Source organism: Mya arenaria, chromosome 3, assembly GCF_026914265.1.
Source record: "Mya arenaria isolate MELC-2E11 chromosome 3, ASM2691426v1".
Lineage (NCBI taxonomy): Eukaryota > Metazoa > Mollusca > Bivalvia > Myida > Myidae > Mya > Mya arenaria.
Window position 1 is genome coordinate 84495009 of NC_069124.1, and position 13813 is coordinate 84508821.

The following is a 13813-nucleotide window of genomic DNA, read 5'->3' on the forward strand; positions in this document are numbered from 1 at the left end:
ACCGGGTACTGGCATGTAGGGGACATCCAGGGCTATCACCTAGCACCGCCCAATAACTTCCATCTTGGGGTGAGCTTGACCAAAATTGACCCCCAACGTCCAGGACCCCCTATTTGGGTAAAACAAGCACATGGACCTACTTTGGGTGGCTGTTACGACCAGAAGGAGGCGATGTGACGCCCCAAGACCGGGTACTGGCATGTAGGGGACATCCAGGGCTATCACCTAGCACCGCCCAATAACTTCCATCTTGGGGTGAGCTTGACCAAAATTGACCCCCAACGTCCAGGACCCCCTATTTGGGTAAAACAAGCACATGGACCTACTTTGGGTGGCTGTTACGACCAGAAGGAGGCGATGTGACGCCCCAAGACCGGGTACTGGCATGTAGGGGACATCCAGGGCTATCACCTAGCACCGCCCAATAACTTCCATCTTGGGGTGAGCTTGACCAAAATTGACCCCCAACGTCCAGGACCCCCTATTTGGGTAAAACAAGCACATGGACCTACTTTGGGTGGCTGTTACGACCAGAAGGAGGCGATGTGACGCCCCAAGACCGGGTACTGGCATGTAGGGGACATCCAGGGCTATCACCTAGCACCGCCCAATAACTTCCATCTTGGGGTGAGCTTGACCAAAATTGACCCCCAACGTCCAGGACCCCCTATTTGGGTAAAACAAGCACATGGACCTACTTTGGGTGGCTGTTACGACCAGAAGGAGGCGATGTGACGCCCCAAGACCGGGTACTGGCATGTAGGGGACATCCAGGGCTATCACCTAGCACCGCCCAATAACTTCCATCTTGGGGTGAGCTTGACCAAAATTGACCCCCAACGTCCAGGACCCCCTATTTGGGTAAAACAAGCACATGGACCTACTTTGGGTGGCTGTTACGACCAGAAGGAGGCGATGTGACGCCCCAAGACCGGGTACTGGCATGTAGGGGACATCCAGGGCTATCACCTAGCACCGCCCAATAACTTCCATCTTGGGGTGAGCTTGACCAAAATTGACCCCCAACGTCCAGGACCCCCTATTTGGGTAAAACAAGCACATGGACCTACTTTGGGTGGCTGTTACGACCAGAAGGAGGCGATGTGACGCCCCAAGACCGGGTACTGGCATGTAGGGGACATCCAGGGCTATCACCTAGCACCGCCCAATAACTTCCATCTTGGGGTGAGCTTGACCAAAATTGACCCCCAACGTCCAGGACCCCCTATTTGGGTAAAACAAGCACATGGACCTACTTTGGGTGGCTGTTACGACCAGAAGGAGGCGATGTGACGCCCCAAGACCGGGTACTGGCATGTAGGGGACATCCAGGGCTATCACCTAGCACCGCCCAATAACTTCCATCTTGGGGTGAGCTTGACCAAAATTGACCCCCAACGTCCAGGACCCCCTATTTGGGTAAAACAAGCACATGGACCTACTTTGGGTGGCTGTTACGACCAGAAGGAGGCGATGTGACGCCCCAAGACCGGGTACTGGCATGTAGGGGACATCCAGGGCTATCACCTAGCACCGCCCAATAACTTCCATCTTGGGGTGAGCTTGACCAAAATTGACCCCCAACGTCCAGGACCCCCTATTTGGGTAAAACAAGCACATGGACCTACTTTGGGTGGCTGTTACGACCAGAAGGAGGCGATGTGACGCCCCAAGACCGGGTACTGGCATGTAGGGGACATCCAGGGCTATCACCTAGCACCGCCCAATAACTTCCATCTTGGGGTGAGCTTGACCAAAATTGACCCCCAACGTCCAGGACCCCCTATTTGGGTAAAACAAGCACATGGACCTACTTTGGGTGGCTGTTACGACCAGAAGGAGGCGATGTGACGCCCCAAGACCGGGTACTGGCATGTAGGGGACATCCAGGGCTATCACCTAGCACCGCCCAATAACTTCCATCTTGGGGTGAGCTTGACCAAAATTGACCCCCAACGTCCAGGACCCCCTATTTGGGTAAAACAAGCACATGGACCTACTTTGGGTGGCTGTTACGACCAGAAGGAGGCGATGTGACGCCCCAAGACCGGGTACTGGCATGTAGGGGACATCCAGGGCTATCACCTAGCACCGCCCAATAACTTCCATCTTGGGGTGAGCTTGACCAAAATTGACCCCCAACGTCCAGGACCCCCTATTTGGGTAAAACAAGCACATGGACCTACTTTGGGTGGCTGTTACGACCAGAAGGAGGCGATGTGACGCCCCAAGACCGGGTACTGGCATGTAGGGGACATCCAGGGCTATCACCTAGCACCGCCCAATAACTTCCATCTTGGGGTGAGCTTGACCAAAATTGACCCCCAACGTCCAGGACCCCCTATTTGGGTAAAACAAGCACATGGACCTACTTTGGGTGGCTGTTACGACCAGAAGGAGGCGATGTGACGCCCCAAGACCGGGTACTGGCATGTAGGGGACATCCAGGGCTATCACCTAGCACCGCCCAATAACTTCCATCTTGGGGTGAGCTTGACCAAAATTGACCCCCAACGTCCAGGACCCCCTATTTGGGTAAAACAAGCACATGGACCTACTTTGGGTGGCTGTTACGACCAGAAGGAGGCGATGTGACGCCCCAAGACCGGGTACTGGCATGTAGGGGACATCCAGGGCTATCACCTAGCACCGCCCAATAACTTCCATCTTGGGGTGAGCTTGACCAAAATTGACCCCCAACGTCCAGGACCCCCTATTTGGGTAAAACAAGCACATGGACCTACTTTGGGTGGCTGTTACGACCAGAAGGAGGCGATGTGACGCCCCAAGACCGGGTACTGGCATGTAGGGGACATCCAGGGCTATCACCTAGCACCGCCCAATAACTTCCATCTTGGGGTGAGCTTGACCAAAATTGACCCCCAACGTCCAGGACCCCCTATTTGGGTAAAACAAGCACATGGACCTACTTTGGGTGGCTGTTACGACCAGAAGGAGGCGATGTGACGCCCCAAGACCGGGTACTGGCATGTAGGGGACATCCAGGGCTATCACCTAGCACCGCCCAATAACTTCCATCTTGGGGTGAGCTTGACCAAAATTGACCCCCAACGTCCAGGACCCCCTATTTGGGTAAAACAAGCACATGGACCTACTTTGGGTGGCTGTTACGACCAGAAGGAGGCGATGTGACGCCCCAAGACCGGGTACTGGCATGTAGGGGACATCCAGGGCTATCACCTAGCACCGCCCAATAACTTCCATCTTGGGGTGAGCTTGACCAAAATTGACCCCCAACGTCCAGGACCCCCTATTTGGGTAAAACAAGCACATGGACCTACTTTGGGTGGCTGTTACGACCAGAAGGAGGCGATGTGACGCCCCAAGACCGGGTACTGGCATGTAGGGGACATCCAGGGCTATCACCTAGCACCGCCCAATAACTTCCATCTTGGGGTGAGCTTGACCAAAATTGACCCCCAACGTCCAGGACCCCCTATTTGGGTAAAACAAGCACATGGACCTACTTTGGGTGGCTGTTACGACCAGAAGGAGGCGATGTGACGCCCCAAGACCGGGTACTGGCATGTAGGGGACATCCAGGGCTATCACCTAGCACCGCCCAATAACTTCCATCTTGGGGTGAGCTTGACCAAAATTGACCCCCAACGTCCAGGACCCCCTATTTGGGTAAAACAAGCACATGGACCTACTTTGGGTGGCTGTTACGACCAGAAGGAGGCGATGTGACGCCCCAAGACCGGGTACTGGCATGTAGGGGACATCCAGGGCTATCACCTAGCACCGCCCAATAACTTCCATCTTGGGGTGAGCTTGACCAAAATTGACCCCCAACGTCCAGGACCCCCTATTTGGGTAAAACAAGCACATGGACCTACTTTGGGTGGCTGTTACGACCAGAAGGAGGCGATGTGACGCCCCAAGACCGGGTACTGGCATGTAGGGGACATCCAGGGCTATCACCTAGCACCGCCCAATAACTTCCATCTTGGGGTGAGCTTGACCAAAATTGACCCCCAACGTCCAGGACCCCCTATTTGGGTAAAACAAGCACATGGACCTACTTTGGGTGGCTGTTACGACCAGAAGGAGGCGATGTGACGCCCCAAGACCGGGTACTGGCATGTAGGGGACATCCAGGGCTATCACCTAGCACCGCCCAATAACTTCCATCTTGGGGTGAGCTTGACCAAAATTGACCCCCAACGTCCAGGACCCCCTATTTGGGTAAAACAAGCACATGGACCTACTTTGGGTGGCTGTTACGACCAGAAGGAGGCGATGTGACGCCCCAAGACCGGGTACTGGCATGTAGGGGACATCCAGGGCTATCACCTAGCACCGCCCAATAACTTCCATCTTGGGGTGAGCTTGACCAAAATTGACCCCCAACGTCCAGGACCCCCTATTTGGGTAAAACAAGCACATGGACCTACTTTGGGTGGCTGTTACGACCAGAAGGAGGCGATGTGACGCCCCAAGACCGGGTACTGGCATGTAGGGGACATCCAGGGCTATCACCTAGCACCGCCCAATAACTTCCATCTTGGGGTGAGCTTGACCAAAATTGACCCCCAACGTCCAGGACCCCCTATTTGGGTAAAACAAGCACATGGACCTACTTTGGGTGGCTGTTACGACCAGAAGGAGGCGATGTGACGCCCCAAGACCGGGTACTGGCATGTAGGGGACATCCAGGGCTATCACCTAGCACCGCCCAATAACTTCCATCTTGGGGTGAGCTTGACCAAAATTGACCCCCAACGTCCAGGACCCCCTATTTGGGTAAAACAAGCACATGGACCTACTTTGGGTGGCTGTTACGACCAGAAGGAGGCGATGTGACGCCCCAAGACCGGGTACTGGCATGTAGGGGACATCCAGGGCTATCACCTAGCACCGCCCAATAACTTCCATCTTGGGGTGAGCTTGACCAAAATTGACCCCCAACGTCCAGGACCCCCTATTTGGGTAAAACAAGCACATGGACCTACTTTGGGTGGCTGTTACGACCAGAAGGAGGCGATGTGACGCCCCAAGACCGGGTACTGGCATGTAGGGGACATCCAGGGCTATCACCTAGCACCGCCCAATAACTTCCATCTTGGGGTGAGCTTGACCAAAATTGACCCCCAACGTCCAGGACCCCCTATTTGGGTAAAACAAGCACATGGACCTACTTTGGGTGGCTGTTACGACCAGAAGGAGGCGATGTGACGCCCCAAGACCGGGTACTGGCATGTAGGGGACATCCAGGGCTATCACCTAGCACCGCCCAATAACTTCCATCTTGGGGTGAGCTTGACCAAAATTGACCCCCAACGTCCAGGACCCCCTATTTGGGTAAAACAAGCACATGGACCTACTTTGGGTGGCTGTTACGACCAGAAGGAGGCGATGTGACGCCCCAAGACCGGGTACTGGCATGTAGGGGACATCCAGGGCTATCACCTAGCACCGCCCAATAACTTCCATCTTGGGGTGAGCTTGACCAAAATTGACCCCCAACGTCCAGGACCCCCTATTTGGGTAAAACAAGCACATGGACCTACTTTGGGTGGCTGTTACGACCAGAAGGAGGCGATGTGACGCCCCAAGACCGGGTACTGGCATGTAGGGGACATCCAGGGCTATCACCTAGCACCGCCCAATAACTTCCATCTTGGGGTGAGCTTGACCAAAATTGACCCCCAACGTCCAGGACCCCCTATTTGGGTAAAACAAGCACATGGACCTACTTTGGGTGGCTGTTACGACCAGAAGGAGGCGATGTGACGCCCCAAGACCGGGTACTGGCATGTAGGGGACATCCAGGGCTATCACCTAGCACCGCCCAATAACTTCCATCTTGGGGTGAGCTTGACCAAAATTGACCCCCAACGTCCAGGACCCCCTATTTGGGTAAAACAAGCACATGGACCTACTTTGGGTGGCTGTTACGACCAGAAGGAGGCGATGTGACGCCCCAAGACCGGGTACTGGCATGTAGGGGACATCCAGGGCTATCACCTAGCACCGCCCAATAACTTCCATCTTGGGGTGAGCTTGACCAAAATTGACCCCCAACGTCCAGGACCCCCTATTTGGGTAAAACAAGCACATGGACCTACTTTGGGTGGCTGTTACGACCAGAAGGAGGCGATGTGACGCCCCAAGACCGGGTACTGGCATGTAGGGGACATCCAGGGCTATCACCTAGCACCGCCCAATAACTTCCATCTTGGGGTGAGCTTGACCAAAATTGACCCCCAACGTCCAGGACCCCCTATTTGGGTAAAACAAGCACATGGACCTACTTTGGGTGGCTGTTACGACCAGAAGGAGGCGATGTGACGCCCCAAGACCGGGTACTGGCATGTAGGGGACATCCAGGGCTATCACCTAGCACCGCCCAATAACTTCCATCTTGGGGTGAGCTTGACCAAAATTGACCCCCAACGTCCAGGACCCCCTATTTGGGTAAAACAAGCACATGGACCTACTTTGGGTGGCTGTTACGACCAGAAGGAGGCGATGTGACGCCCCAAGACCGGGTACTGGCATGTAGGGGACATCCAGGGCTATCACCTAGCACCGCCCAATAACTTCCATCTTGGGGTGAGCTTGACCAAAATTGACCCCCAACGTCCAGGACCCCCTATTTGGGTAAAACAAGCACATGGACCTACTTTGGGTGGCTGTTACGACCAGAAGGAGGCGATGTGACGCCCCAAGACCGGGTACTGGCATGTAGGGGACATCCAGGGCTATCACCTAGCACCGCCCAATAACTTCCATCTTGGGGTGAGCTTGACCAAAATTGACCCCCAACGTCCAGGACCCCCTATTTGGGTAAAACAAGCACATGGACCTACTTTGGGTGGCTGTTACGACCAGAAGGAGGCGATGTGACGCCCCAAGACCGGGTACTGGCATGTAGGGGACATCCAGGGCTATCACCTAGCACCGCCCAATAACTTCCATCTTGGGGTGAGCTTGACCAAAATTGACCCCCAACGTCCAGGACCCCCTATTTGGGTAAAACAAGCACATGGACCTACTTTGGGTGGCTGTTACGACCAGAAGGAGGCGATGTGACGCCCCAAGACCGGGTACTGGCATGTAGGGGACATCCAGGGCTATCACCTAGCACCGCCCAATAACTTCCATCTTGGGGTGAGCTTGACCAAAATTGACCCCCAACGTCCAGGACCCCCTATTTGGGTAAAACAAGCACATGGACCTACTTTGGGTGGCTGTTACGACCAGAAGGAGGCGATGTGACGCCCCAAGACCGGGTACTGGCATGTAGGGGACATCCAGGGCTATCACCTAGCACCGCCCAATAACTTCCATCTTGGGGTGAGCTTGACCAAAATTGACCCCCAACGTCCAGGACCCCCTATTTGGGTAAAACAAGCACATGGACCTACTTTGGGTGGCTGTTACGACCAGAAGGAGGCGATGTGACGCCCCAAGACCGGGTACTGGCATGTAGGGGACATCCAGGGCTATCACCTAGCACCGCCCAATAACTTCCATCTTGGGGTGAGCTTGACCAAAATTGACCCCCAACGTCCAGGACCCCCTATTTGGGTAAAACAAGCACATGGACCTACTTTGGGTGGCTGTTACGACCAGAAGGAGGCGATGTGACGCCCCAAGACCGGGTACTGGCATGTAGGGGACATCCAGGGCTATCACCTAGCACCGCCCAATAACTTCCATCTTGGGGTGAGCTTGACCAAAATTGACCCCCAACGTCCAGGACCCCCTATTTGGGTAAAACAAGCACATGGACCTACTTTGGGTGGCTGTTACGACCAGAAGGAGGCGATGTGACGCCCCAAGACCGGGTACTGGCATGTAGGGGACATCCAGGGCTATCACCTAGCACCGCCCAATAACTTCCATCTTGGGGTGAGCTTGACCAAAATTGACCCCCAACGTCCAGGACCCCCTATTTGGGTAAAACAAGCACATGGACCTACTTTGGGTGGCTGTTACGACCAGAAGGAGGCGATGTGACGCCCCAAGACCGGGTACTGGCATGTAGGGGACATCCAGGGCTATCACCTAGCACCGCCCAATAACTTCCATCTTGGGGTGAGCTTGACCAAAATTGACCCCCAACGTCCAGGACCCCCTATTTGGGTAAAACAAGCACATGGACCTACTTTGGGTGGCTGTTACGACCAGAAGGAGGCGATGTGACGCCCCAAGACCGGGTACTGGCATGTAGGGGACATCCAGGGCTATCACCTAGCACCGCCCAATAACTTCCATCTTGGGGTGAGCTTGACCAAAATTGACCCCCAACGTCCAGGACCCCCTATTTGGGTAAAACAAGCACATGGACCTACTTTGGGTGGCTGTTACGACCAGAAGGAGGCGATGTGACGCCCCAAGACCGGGTACTGGCATGTAGGGGACATCCAGGGCTATCACCTAGCACCGCCCAATAACTTCCATCTTGGGGTGAGCTTGACCAAAATTGACCCCCAACGTCCAGGACCCCCTATTTGGGTAAAACAAGCACATGGACCTACTTTGGGTGGCTGTTACGACCAGAAGGAGGCGATGTGACGCCCCAAGACCGGGTACTGGCATGTAGGGGACATCCAGGGCTATCACCTAGCACCGCCCAATAACTTCCATCTTGGGGTGAGCTTGACCAAAATTGACCCCCAACGTCCAGGACCCCCTATTTGGGTAAAACAAGCACATGGACCTACTTTGGGTGGCTGTTACGACCAGAAGGAGGCGATGTGACGCCCCAAGACCGGGTACTGGCATGTAGGGGACATCCAGGGCTATCACCTAGCACCGCCCAATAACTTCCATCTTGGGGTGAGCTTGACCAAAATTGACCCCCAACGTCCAGGACCCCCTATTTGGGTAAAACAAGCACATGGACCTACTTTGGGTGGCTGTTACGACCAGAAGGAGGCGATGTGACGCCCCAAGACCGGGTACTGGCATGTAGGGGACATCCAGGGCTATCACCTAGCACCGCCCAATAACTTCCATCTTGGGGTGAGCTTGACCAAAATTGACCCCCAACGTCCAGGACCCCCTATTTGGGTAAAACAAGCACATGGACCTACTTTGGGTGGCTGTTACGACCAGAAGGAGGCGATGTGACGCCCCAAGACCGGGTACTGGCATGTAGGGGACATCCAGGGCTATCACCTAGCACCGCCCAATAACTTCCATCTTGGGGTGAGCTTGACCAAAATTGACCCCCAACGTCCAGGACCCCCTATTTGGGTAAAACAAGCACATGGACCTACTTTGGGTGGCTGTTACGACCAGAAGGTGGCGATGTGATCGCTGGAGCTTACTTTTGAGTAGTCGAAGCATTGACACGTACATATAAAACAATGATTGGTAATGCCACTTTCCAAGGTTGGTAGGCATTTGGAATTTCTTTAGTCACACATGGGCTATTGTGGTCGAAAAAGTTTGGTTTGACCACATTAAACATATTATCATTTTTTATGCAATGCTATATTGTTTGAACATACACTATGCAAATCCCGTGACCAAGGACAAAAAATAGAATATTTTTTCGATAAATGAAATTATTTGTAAATTATGTATTTCTATCTGTAGTTAAACTAAATCCTTTGGCTAATTGCAAGTTGGTCAAAACTACCAAATGAAGGGGGAAGAAAAGGGGGAAGAAAAAGCATTTGAAAGGTGTATGTCGCTGAATTCCAGCTTTATGCAGATATTAGGGATGCAAACGAATATTCGAATATTTGAATATTCGATGGGTTTTTTTTGGTATTCGAATGTCAAAATCGGTTAGGTGTTTTTTTTTGTTTAATAAATATAGTAATGAATATTTTGCCTACAACGCTGTTGTTGTTTTTAAGATTCGGTTGTCTTGTTTTTACGATTGGTCCATAATGCCAGAGGTGTGAATATGATGACAATACACTTAACACGCGTCATATCGTCGGGTCCTATAAAAAGTCCCCGTAACTTTACAATAACCGGCTGAAAGACACTTGACACAAAAAAAAATCAATTATTTTCGATAAATTGCCTCTATCAATTAAAATTTCTAAAATAAACTAATTCCCAAGTTGGTTTGGTTTTTCCAATTTTTTTTAATTAGAGGTCAAGCCCAGAACGAGGATGCTCGTCGTACGGAAAGACCATCGATTGGCGCATAACGCCAATTGACCAGAAATCCATCTTAGTTCACGTTTTTTACAAACATGAAGGCAGGGGAATATAAATTAAAAGTTCTTTGTGTTTTTCTTTGTTTATAAAGTATTACTTTTTATTTTTCTGAAATGAGGAATTTCAGAGGCTCAATTGGTGAAATTCAGGGTCCGCCGCGCTTAGTGGTTGCGACAAAGTAGAGCTGAAATGCCCCGTCTAGTACTTTAGCGAATATTGTAATAGTTTACAACAACTTTTACAAGGTATATTTTGGTAATCAAATAATCGAATATTCGTTCGAAAGAATAACCGAATATTCGAATATCAATTTTGCCATTCGTTTGCATCCCTAGCAGATATCTTTTCTGCTTGTCAAGGGGGAATACTGCGTAGGAGATTGATTTACACCGGCTAGCAGACAACAGGTTTGAAGCCTAGACGCAGATTTGTATTTGAGGGTGTGTCCACCAATTTCGAATAAAAATTGCCCAAAATAAAATAAACAATAGCAAAAGAGTAGTTGTTTAGCAGAAACAGTCGCATTATATAGTTTTTAGAAACAGAAAATCCCCAAATTTACCTCAAATTCTTTATAGATTGAAATTTGGGATCCCCAAATCGCATCTAATGATCCCCAATATTAAAGCATCTTACTATGACCAAACTATTGAGTGCTAGCAGATGTCCGTATCATCGGAGGCTACACAGGGGTAACATTTAGGTTAGGATAAGAGGTACCTTAGAGTAAATAGTGGTAACTTTGAGGGGAACAAGGTTTTTTCGATAAGAAGTATTGTTGAGTATCGAATATGTTTACTTTTAGTTTGAATGAGCTAACATAGCTTTTATTTTTAGGTTTATAAACTAGTGTCACAGATAATTATGTACATATTTTCATAAATTTAATTAATTATTTAAATTAAATAAAATAAATAGCATAATATTTTGTAAAGCTATAAATGTGTAAGTATCATTTCCCGAATTTTGCCATTTGAAGCGGTAATTTATCAAAGCTTCTGTCATTAATAATCTTTCATCAAGTGTATACATATGTAGATATCACAAATCAGCATTGTAATCCGGGATATGACATCATGGATCGCTAAAGATCATCGCCGTAGTCCCGGATAGTTCAAAGACTTTGACATTAATATACATACATGCATTATGACTTTCGTTATACATGGATATATATATATATATATATATATATATATATATATATATATATATATATATATATATATATATATATATATAGATATATGTGTTTATGTCACATAAACCGTGTTGTAATCCAGGATATGACATCAATGAACGCTAAACGACATTTCCTACCCGGGATAGTTCATAGCGTATGTCTGTCATGTTTCTTATTGAACATCCATAAATAAGAAACAATATTTCCAAAAACAATCATAAACAAAAATAATTCTACACATATTTTTGTTTAGTTGGCCAACCATGTTGTTATTGAACTTAAAACGCCGCAATGCGATATCAAGACTTTAATATCTGCGGTCATTATTTATAGCTAATTATTTTCTTGTATGAATTAACCTAAAGCAATCGGGCAAAAACCATTTTTTCTATCTTAAGTTACAGTGACTTTTAATCTGACCCTGACCCCACCCCGTCAAAGGCAATCCTAAGCGAGCTTGTCACATAATGTACCGACACATCAACCTTCATTACACTTAAACTGATAAATAAATATCCATCATTTCTTACTTTAGTTTGGGGCGGAAACCATGCCTTAATTTTTAGTAACTGTTACCTTCACCTTGACCTCGCTCCCTTGAAAGCAATCTAGCTTAACACAAAAGTTATCTACACATTAATTGCATTATTATCTATCCACTTCTTACTTAAGTTATTGAGCGGAAATCGGTTTCTTCTATTTTAGTAAGAGTGACCTTTACATTTACCCCCTACTTAACAATCCCAAACTAGCTCTTAACATAGCTACGTACACAACAACTTTCATCACTATCCTTAATTTTTTACTTAAATCATTGGACAGAAACGAATTTCAGTAACAGTGTCCTTGACCTTTATCCCCTCAAAAGCATTTTTAAGCTAGCTCTTTACATTTTCTATCTACACACCAACTTTCAAGACTAACCATCAATTCTCACTTAAGATATCGGGCGGAAACTTTTTATATTTTTACAGTGTTCTTCAGTTTTACCTCACCCCGCTCCTCAAAAGCAATCCCAAGCTAGCTTAACACATAAGCTACCTACAAACCAACTTTAACAACTATCAATCAATACATACTTTAGCAATTGTACGGAAACCAATTCCAGTAACAGTGACCTTGACCTTAAGCCTCTCAAAAGCAGTTCCAAGCTAGCTCTTCACATAATCTTCATAACTCCAACTTTCAGAACTATCCATCAATTCTTACTGAAGTTATTAGGCGGACACCATTTTTTCATTTTTTATTGTCAGTGCCCTTGGCCGAGACCCCATCCCCCATAAAACTGTTTCATACCCATAGAAATGATCATTTAAATTACTGATATTAGCCTCTTTATGGCATTTTTTTAAATTTCATGACTTAGAATGCACACGGATTAGTAGTATTCAATATGTTTGTCAAAGACCAGTTGATCCATTTTGAATTCACTTGTATTGAGCGACAACTGCCCTGTGAATCCCTTTCTGACTTGCTACTATGCCATGTGATTGATTTGTGAATCTACTTATTTTGCGCTTTCACACTAGCAAACTTAAAACATTCAATCAACTCCCATGTGACCGACATATTGAATACAATCTGCCATGTTTATTAACGTACAATAATATTTAATCTCATCCGTCACTTATTATTATAACTATCACATTAAACAAATCATTTTTTTACATCCTCAGTCTTGTTTTGAACAGGGAAAACCGAGACCCAATACTGCAAAGTTAGAGCGATACAGTGATCGTGAGGTTGTGCCTGGTGCAGGAGAAAGACTCAACCAACGTCGAATAGGACTTTACATTAACGAGCAGTTTCCTTCAGAAATAGAGGAACGTCGAAGATATTTATTCCCCGTCATGAAATGATTTTAATTGAATCCAAATTGCAGAGAAAAATGCAAAATAGTTCTCTTTAATCTATAAGTTGGGAATAAACGGAATGACACAGAAAGTGATACGCTCGTGTTGCCTAAAAGAACATATAACACACGGGAGGACCTTGAATTCACGACGCCTAACAGATATGCAACACTTTCTGCCAATATAAGTGACGTCCCAGTGAGAAACAAACCCCTTTTCAGGTATCTTCACGCCAATGAAGAGACTTAAGTGAAAGGCCCCCGCAACGATACAGACGAAAAATAGACTCACAGTTATTACCTCTCAAACCAAGAGTTTTGAGTTTAGAGGTAGATTTTCTCGACACGAATTCACTCTTGTAATGCTATTTTTAACGTTGATAGAGTCTGAATATAAGTACCTAGAAGTGTTATTTGCTAGAATTGGCTCTTTTTGTAAAGCTTAAGAATATAGTGCAAAGCAAGCTAAAAAAGCCACGTTAAGTTTGTTCACAAAAGCAAAACAATTATGTCTATATATTGCCTTACAAAATGATGTTTTAAAGAAAAATGAACAAACGATTACAGTATATGTATGTGAAGTGCGTAGCTACGGAAATAATCATATATTAGAAAAAGTACTG